The sequence below is a fragment of the Hypanus sabinus genome, chromosome 9 (assembly GCF_030144855.1).
Source record: "Hypanus sabinus isolate sHypSab1 chromosome 9, sHypSab1.hap1, whole genome shotgun sequence".
In the NCBI taxonomy this organism is placed as follows: domain Eukaryota; kingdom Metazoa; phylum Chordata; class Chondrichthyes; order Myliobatiformes; family Dasyatidae; genus Hypanus; species Hypanus sabinus.
Genome location: NC_082714.1, coordinates 116,669,560 through 116,679,074, shown reverse-complemented (window position 1 = coordinate 116,679,074; position 9,515 = coordinate 116,669,560). Strand labels below are relative to the sequence as shown.

General features: G+C 38.6%; 1 long non-coding RNA gene across 1 annotated transcript in view; it reads right to left on the bottom strand.

Moving 5' to 3' along the window:
• Positions 1 to 3,059: 3,059 nt before the first annotated feature.
• The window catches only part of LOC132398908 (uncharacterized), a 29,492-nt gene continuing 23,036 nt past the window's right edge, over positions 3,060 to 9,515 (bottom strand). The window contains exon 3 of the long non-coding RNA XR_009513839.1: positions 3,060 to 3,120. This is a non-coding gene — a long non-coding RNA (uncharacterized LOC132398908). The remainder of the gene's footprint in view (positions 3,121 to 9,515) is intronic.

Genomic DNA, 9,515 nt, shown 5'->3' with positions numbered 1-9,515 from the left:
ACTTGGGCATTCTAAGTCACTTAAAGAGAAATGAGGATTTGATATGAACTAAAGTTCCATTGAAGAGTGTGCCCTAAAGGTTCCTTTGTACTATGGAGTTCAGTATTTTTTGTTTACCCTTATGCAGAGCAGTACTATGTCCAGTTCTAGCTGTCAAGCAACAACACAAAATGTGACCCCTCATTCTCTGGGGTAATTTTCATCAAGATTAGGAGCTCTTTTTCCAGTGTACTCTTTTTCTAATTTCCAAGTAATATGAATAATAATATATTATCCTCATTTACATCATAACATGCTTTTCAATGACAAAGGTCTTAAAAACTACTGTTCTTATTTGCATTTAGAGCAACAACACACTTTTATTTATTCTGTTTCCATGAAATCATGTAGCTTAAAGGGTCAAAAGTCAAACTGCGCTCATTGAAATATGTGACCTCTAATAATTATGATAATTCCAGCCTGGTACTACTAACCTCTCCGACATCTTACAGTCTGTTGCATTTGAGATTTCACCCTTGCCCTACAGTCAAGGAGGAGAGACTTCATTTATTTCACTTTATCCCACAGGAACAGGCACAATTTGGACACAACAACTAGCTGAAATGCAAACCTCTTCAATTGCGGACATATATCATCTATGCTCATCTCACAAACCTCCCCGGTGAAAGTTTGCCAAGAACACCAAGCTGCAGCTCTGGAAGGTCTCCACAACCACTGTGCCTAATGAGCATACATCATGTGGGATCTGCAAGCAGGGCAGAATGCAGTTGAAGGAATCTGGATCAAGAAAGAAATCTGCAAGAACTCAGTAGGTCAAGCAGCATATGTGAAGGAAAAGAAGCCACTGACACTTCAGGTTGCAACACTGCATCAGGAATGAAGATGCAGAGTGGAATGCACCAGCAAATAGAAGTGAAGCAGAAGTGAGTGTTAAGACCAAGGTTAGTAAAAAACAGTTATGAAGGGAGGATGTGGAAAAGAAAAGAATATGGAGTCAAGTTGAGCAAGGAAGGGGAAGGGTGGAGTTAAAAGCTAGTAAATGATAGGAGTGGGAAAGAAAGATAATGAAATTGGAAAATTCAAGGTATGTCAAAGTCGAATGGAAAATGTTGTTCTAGTTTGATTTTGGCCTTGCTGTGTGCTGTAAAAAAGGCTGAGGATGGGCAGATCAGTGCTGGAATGGGAAAGGGAGTTGAATACAACTGAGAGCTCAAAATGTTCATTGCAGATACTCTGTAAACCAGTCACTTAGTCTATGCTAGGTTTTGCCAACGGAGAGGAGGCCACAAATGAACCAAACGTAGTAAAACATGTTGGAGGAGGTGCATGAGAATGCACCTCAGCCTCACCTGAAAAGACTTAGGTCCCTGGATGGTTGAATGGGAGGAGGTAAAGAGACAAGTGTTCCACCTCACCAGCAGATGGGAAGGGGTAAGTGGTGAGAGATGAGTGGACCAGGGAGTCACGAATAGAGTGATCCCTGTGCAAATCAGAGGAGAAGTGGGAGAGGGGAAGATGTGATTGGTAGTAAGATCTTGTTATAGTTGACAAAAATAGTGAAGGATGATAAACTGAATATAAATATTTGCAACATGAAAGATGAGGACTGATGGATCTCCTCTGTCCCTCTCCTCTATCTGGGGAGAAGGGGGGGGGGAGTTGCGTCTAGGTGTCCAGGAAATGGAGAAAATGTATCTGAGCGCTCCATCAAAAATGGGAGAGGGGAATCTATGTTTCAGGAGGAACATTTCAGAATTTCATCTTGGCATTACGAATTCTTACAGGAATTTTACAGTCAACAATGAGATTACATGCATTAAAATGTAATGAACCAATTTCTAGACCTGATTTTAAGAAGAACTTTGAAAGGGCAGAAGGCGAAATGGAAAATTGTAAATCTTTGAGTTTTGGCAATTGAAAGCATTTGTCATTTGCTGATGTTCAAAATTGGAGACAAGCAGGAAACCTTAAGGTATCTGGAGATAGAAGATATTACAGGTGGATATTATTATGGTAAAAATGCAAAAACAAGCAAAATAGTTTTAAAATTGAAATATTGATGGGCCACCAGTCAATGTAAAACAACAAGCACAAAGGTGGTAAGTGAAAGGGAATCAGTGAAACTTTGGAATTTTGCAACTGTCTTTGCAGAAGCTGAAGTTTACAAAGGGCTAATGTTAAGAATGAGTTAGAAGTGCTTTGAAATAGTCACATCTAGAGAAAACAATGACAAGAAGAGCTGCAGGAAGTTCAGAAATATGCACAAGAAGAAACTCATAAAATGTTGGCATATTTTAATGTCATGGGACTGCTGGACCTCTTGCTGCAATTGGTTCCCTGACCCAGTATATAATTTTGTTTAAGATATTGCAAATGAATCACAATTAGAAATGTGATATATCCCAGTTTTTACATTCTTGCTCCCAGGGAACAATGTCTATATCCTTGAACACCTTGGATCACAGCACCATATACTATTCATCAAATAACTCATTTTCCTACAGACAGCAGAACAAATAGTTGCAAGTAATACAGTTTGACAGTATTTCAAATTGCTCTACCATTTTCATAATAGAAAGATTGATCACACTTGCAATGTGCCAAATGACAGGTTACTTCAGTGGTGTTTGCTGTCATGGTTCGTCACCAAACTGAGGCCAACAATTCCTCATGGAATTACAGCAAATAAATCTGAAAAAAAAAAGATAAAAAAATTACTGCTCCAAAATGTGTAAAACCCCCCAGAAAATTTAACAAAGTGTGGTGGTGCTGGTGGTGTGGGGGGAGTAGTGGAGTAAGCAACTTCTCTTAATAAGATTTCATAACTAAGAAATTACAAATCTTAAACAAATAATAAAGGAATTATGCATTGAGGAGTAAAATAATTAGTAATAATTTTTTTTTGTTTTTGTTACAGGTTTAATACAGCACATTATAAAACTCAGTCTGGAATTTATCACAACTTGACATTTTCAGGATAATGAAGAATACCTGGTTACTCTTTGTCTGCAGGAGAAACCTTATACTAACAGGCTTACCATAAGTGGAGATCTTGCCATGTACTATTCTTCAATACTGCTCAATGTAGAAAAAATCAACAGGCAAAACAGCTCAGAGTACCTAGGGTACAAAGGGAGCAGTTACTCATCTAGAGGGTGACAAGTGACGGTTATATTACATATATACAATGTCTAGTTCTGACCATCGATCAAGTAATTCTGTTTCTTATTCACATTCTCGAAAATCACTTGAGATTTCATTATTAAAGGCCAATTTACTGCCATGTTTAATAAGTAACACAAAGATTGGCATTTATAGGCCAGAAATCAGTGCTAATCTCCTCTGATTAAATCAGCTTACCTTCAGTTGAGAGTAAGGCTTGTTGAAAAACTATGACACTTTATTGTCCAGAAAAAGTAAAATTTATTATTCCTGAGTTAAGTCTACAGCTTTTCCTGAATAACAGCCCTGCTTTGGGAATGTAGGGTAGAGTAATTTAAGAGAATGGAAACTCCGAGATTGACATGGCTGGAAATAATGCCTGACTAAGCAGGGACCTGGACTCCCTGCAATTTGCCTAGCAGCATAATAGACCTACAGTGGATGCAATCTTATTAGCACTCTACTCAGCCTTGGACTACCTGGACAACAGAAGCACCCACATAAGACTGCTGTTTAGTGATTCCAGCTCAGAGTTCAACACCATCATAACCTCAGTACTAATTAACAAACTTCAAAATCTGAGCCTCTGTAACAGAATCCTTGATCTCCTCATCAGGAGACCGCAGTCAGTGTGGACTGGAAATAACATCTCCTCCTCACTGACGATCAAGGATACATGATTACGCCACTGCTCCACTCTCACTATACCCATGACTGTGTGGTTAGGCACAGCTCTAACACCATTTAGAAATTTGCCGATGACACGACTGCTCTTGGTAGAATCTCAGATGGCAATGAGGAAGCATGCGGGAGTGAGATAGATAGTTGTGATACCACTCAACTCAGCTGGTTGAGTGGTATCACAACAAGAACCTTGCATTCAATGTCAGTAAGTCCAAGGAATTGGTTGTGGACTTTAGGAAGGGGAAATCAAGGATATACACATCATTCCTCATTGAGGGGAAGGGTGAGCAATTTCAAATTCCTGAGTGTCAATATCTCCGAAGATCTATCCTGGTCCAACATATGAACACTATCACAAAAAAGGCAACTATAATTCATTTGGAGTTTGAGGAGATTTTGTATGTCATCAAAACTCCTGCAAAATTCTTACAGGTGTACAATGGAGTGAATTCTAATTGGTTGCATCACCATATGGTATGGAAGGGCCAATGCACAAGATCTGAAAAAACTACAGAGTTCCAAACAACCAACTCCATCATAGGCACTTGCCTCCTAAGCATCGCAGATATCATAAAAAGCCAGTGCCTCAAAAAGGCAGCATCCATCATTAAGGACATCTATCAGGACATGCCATCTTAGAAACATAGAAACATAGAAAACCTACTGCACAATACAGGCCCTTTGGTCCACAAAGTTGTGCCGAACATGTAGCTACCTTAGAAATTACTAGGCTTACCTATAGTCCTCTATTTTTCTAAAATCCATGTACCTATCTAAAAGACTCTTCAAAGACCCTATTTTATCCGCCTCCACCACCATTGCTGGCTGCCCATTCCATGCACTCACCACTCTCTGAGAAAAAAAACTTACCCTTGACATCTCCTCTGTACTGACTCCCCAGAACTTTAAACCTGTGTCCTCTTGTGGTAACCATTTCAGCCCTGGGAAAAAGCCTCTGACTATCTACATGATCAATGCTTCTCATCATCTTATACACCTCTATCAGGTCACCTCTTATTCTCTGTTGCTCCAAGGAGAAAAGGCCAAGTTAACTCAACCTATTCTCATAAGGCATGCTCCCCAATCTAGGCATCATTCTTGTAGATCACCTCTGCACCCTTTCAAAGGTTTTCACATCCTTCCTGCAGTGAGTCAACCAGAACTGAGCATAATACTCCAAGTGGGGTCTGACCAGAGTCCTATATAGCTGCAACATTACCTCTTGGCTCCTAAATTCAATTCCACGATTGATGAAGGCCAATACACTGTATGCCTTCTTAACCACAGAGTCAACCTGCGCAGCTGCTTTAAGCGTCCTATAGACTCAGACCCCAAGATCCCTCTGAGCCTCCACACTGCCAAAACTCTTACCATTAATACTATATTCTGCCATCATATTTGACCTACCAAAATAAACCAGTTCACACTTGCCTGTGTTGAACTCCATCTGCCACTTTTCAGCCCAGTTTTGCATCCTATCAATGTCCTGCTGTAAACTCTGACAGCCCTCCACACCATCCACAACACCTCCAACCTTTGTGTCATCAGCAAACTTACTAACCTATCTCTCCACTTCCTCATCCAGGTCATTTGCAAAAACCACAGAGAGTAAGGGTCCCAGAACAGATCCCTGAAGCACCCCACCGGTGACCGACTCCATACAGAATATGACCCATCTACAACCACTCTTTGCCTTATGTGGGCAAGCCAGTTCTGGATCCACAAAGCAATGTCCCCTTGGATCCTGTGCCTCCTTACTTTCTCAATAAGCCTTGCATGGGGTACCTTATCAAAATGCCTTGCTGTAATCCATATACACTACATCTACTGCTCTTACTTCATCAATGTGTTCAGTTACATCCTCAAAGAATTCAATCGGGCTCAGAAGGCATGATCTGCCCTTGACAAAGCCATGCTGACTTCTCCTAATCATATTATACCTCTCCAAATGTTCATAAATCCTGTCTCTCAGTATCTTCTCCATCAACTTACCAACCACTGAGTTAAGACTCACTGGTCTATTATTTCCTGGGCTATCTCTACTCCCTTTCTTGAATGAAGGAACAACATCTGCAACCCTCTAAACCTCCAGAACCTCTCCTGTTCCCATTGATGATGCAAAGATCATCACCAGAGGCTCAGCAATCTCCTCCCTCACCTCCCACAGTAGCTTGGGGTACATCTCATCCGGATCTGGCGACTTATCCAACTTGATGCTTTCCAAAAGCTCCAGCATATCCTCTTCCTTAATATCTACATGCTCAAGCTTTTCAGTCTGCTGCAAGTCATCACTGCAATCACTAAGATCCTTTTCCATAGTGAATACTGAAGTAAAGTATTCATTAAGTTCATCTGTTGTTTCCTCCATTTCCATACACACTTTCCCACTGTCACATTTGATATCAGGGAGAAGTTAGAGGAGTCTGAAGATGCACATTCAACATTCCAGGAATAGCTTCTTCCGCTTGGAATGGGAAATAATCCAATTCATGAATGTTATCTCTGTACTTTTGTTCTTTTTTTGTAATACTTACATAATTCAATTTTTTACACATTTCTTATTGCAATTTATAAATTTCTAATGTATTGAACTGTACTGTTGCCACAAAACAACAATTTCTTGACGTAGATCAGTGATATTAACCTGATTCTGCTTCCGATTCTACTTCATAATGGTTGATGTAAGGTTAACCTTGAGGCACTTAGATATGAACTGAGTTTCACTTTAACACAAGTTGTGACATTATCTTCTTGACAATTCATGTTATATCACATTAATGTAAATGTGTTGTTCTGGAACATGAGAAGGATATGGTCCAGCTTTGTTCATCTTTCAACAGGGGAGAATAAATTAATTAAATCATGAAACAAAAGATTGACAACTGCTTTAATTGGGTTTAAAGTCTCCTGCTCCTGTGAAAACAAGATATCTTCATTCCTGGTAGACAAACAAGTTAATCCAATTCAGCAATTATTTTAGAGATATATTTTTTGATTGACATGCAGCCAGCTTTTGAAAGTTTCCTTCCCTGATGTTGTAAGACTGATAATATGTTTTTCCATATTTTGTTTGGTAGTTTCATATTTGCAACAAACCAGTGGAAATGATATGTTTGAATCCTGATTTTAGAAGATACTTTAATTCCCACTTATTTTGACAGTATTTTGTTCCATGATAATAATTGCATTAATTTTTAGATACAAAGGCATTCTTGGAGAATTTATAATTAGAAGAAAGCTGCAGTCTCTTCGAATGGTACAACAGGCTTGAGCAGATGATTGATGTTTCACTATTCCTCTTCTTTATTGCTTTGTGTTCTTATGATTAAGAAATTATTACAGGTTTACTGAGGAAATGTCAGCAGTTGCCAAAGTAATCACCATAGAATAAAAGAAAATTTGGATTTCCTTATGACTATGTAAGCAGTGGAATCATTATCATTTATTCTAAATGGGCTTCACAACTGGTTTTCCATGGACTCCAGGCTAACTACACAGTAATTCCCCATCACTCACGGTGGCCCATCCATAAGAACAAAATGATGCTGGAGGAACTCAGCAGACCAGCCAGCATCTATAGGAGAGATAAAACAGTTGATGTTCCGGTCTGAGAGAGACCTGATGAAGGATCTCACCCTGAAAGGTTGAGTGATTACTCTTTTCCATAGATCATGATTGGCCTGCTGAGTTCTTCAAATATTTTGTGTGTGTCTCTTGGATTTCCAGCATCTGCAGATTTTCTTGTGTTTGTGATAAGACCTACCTATGTCTAGTTAGATCTAGAGGTTAAAAATTTTTCAATCTCAGCCTTCAGTGACTAAACATTTTCAGCCCTTTGAGGAAAATAGTTCCAAAAATTTACAATCTGCTGAGTACAAAAACTCTCAGCTTAAAATGGCCGTGGAATGGGACACTCTGACTATGACTCCCCATCTGTATTCTCCAACCTGAGGATAACCATCTCAACGATCACCCTTTCAACTCCCATCAAAGATTCTTACAAATCAAAGAATTTTTACTCGCACACTTCTGAACTCCAGTCTTATTCAATCACCTCCCCCCTTTCCATTTATCAATCTCCGATTCTCAGAAATGGAAAGCAAGGATCTCTGTTGCGTTATTTCCAAGATATATGGATTCTCCATTGGGTATAAAATTGTTGTACTCCTGGTTTAGTTTCAGCAAATCTCTCTGTAATTAAGCCCTTCTTAATTTTGTACTCCAAACCCCTGGCAATTAAGGCTAATTTAAAATTTGTCTTTTTAATAGCTTGCTGTGCTTACATATTTACTCTGGGTTTCATGTAACTGTAAAAGAAGATACTTTAATATACAAAATACTGGAAAATCTAAGAAGGTCAATCCCTTTCATCAGTCAGACATGCTGGCTTCTCATTGCTACCACTAGGGAGGAGGTACAGGAGACGGAAGACACATACTCAACATTTAAGGTACAGCTTCTTCCCCTTCACTATCAACATTTTGGGTTAAGAACCTTACCAATTACAACCATGACATTTCACATGATCTCAACCTCCTCACCATGCTTCAGTTCCCTGGTTCTGATATCTCTATTTTATTTTGATCTGCTGAGCTCCTCCAGCATTTTGAACTTTGAATTTTGCTTTGAACATCCAGCATCTGTGGAAATTCTCTAGCTAATATATTTTTCTGTTCTGTTTTCTGTTCCTATCAAAGACAACTAGATCAAACATTTGTTCAAAATAGTCAATCTATTGCTTTCTGATACTCTTGTTCAACTCATTTGTATCAGTCTTCATCCTTTTGTTTGTTCATATTCTTACCTTGATTTATGTACGTCAGAAGAACATTTGGTAGTGTTAGACAGTGCATTTTCCACTATATCACTTTTATAAATTGCGATTATCTGAGGGTTTATTTCTGTCCTCTAGTCCAATGGAAAAATATAACTATTTAAGTCTATTCTTCATTTTCTGTGGTTTAATCAACCAACGCTCTATCCAAGTGAGTATGCTACTTGTCCTGCATGACCTGCTTAGATCCTCCGGCATTTTTTAATATAATGCTATCAGAGAGATCTTATTTTAAATAATATACTTTTGTAAAATAACATGCTAAAGTACTTCCAAAAAACCTGTAACACTCCATTTATAGATCTTTCATTATCCGACTTGCCGATTGCACCCAGAAGATTCCTAGAGGAAAATTATAATTTCCTGACTCTGTTGTACCATTTATTGCAAATTTTAGACAGAACATGCACTGCAGTATGGATTGAGAGTTCACTTTCAGAGTTAAATTTTATTTAAACACGACAAAAGATGTCAAACTCTTTCTTGAGTGGTTCATACCATGGGCTCTGATTGCATTTGTCAATTTATCATTCAATATTCATGATATTAAGTCTTTATTGCAGATATCATTTCATATTAGCCTGCTACTGCTGTCAACGTATGGAATAAATGGAATATCGAATAGAGTTAGCTCACCTGCCTCAGTGGTATGTTACCAAATCAAACTATACACAGGTACATTATTTGGAGCAGGGGGTTCAGATCCCAACAAACATCTGCCTTTCAATTTATAATGCTCTTTCAGATTCTTGATGAAATTATTGCCTCTAAAATTATTTCTGGGTATTCATTATTGCTGGCAATAATATTACAACTGCTATTTGCCTATAACATG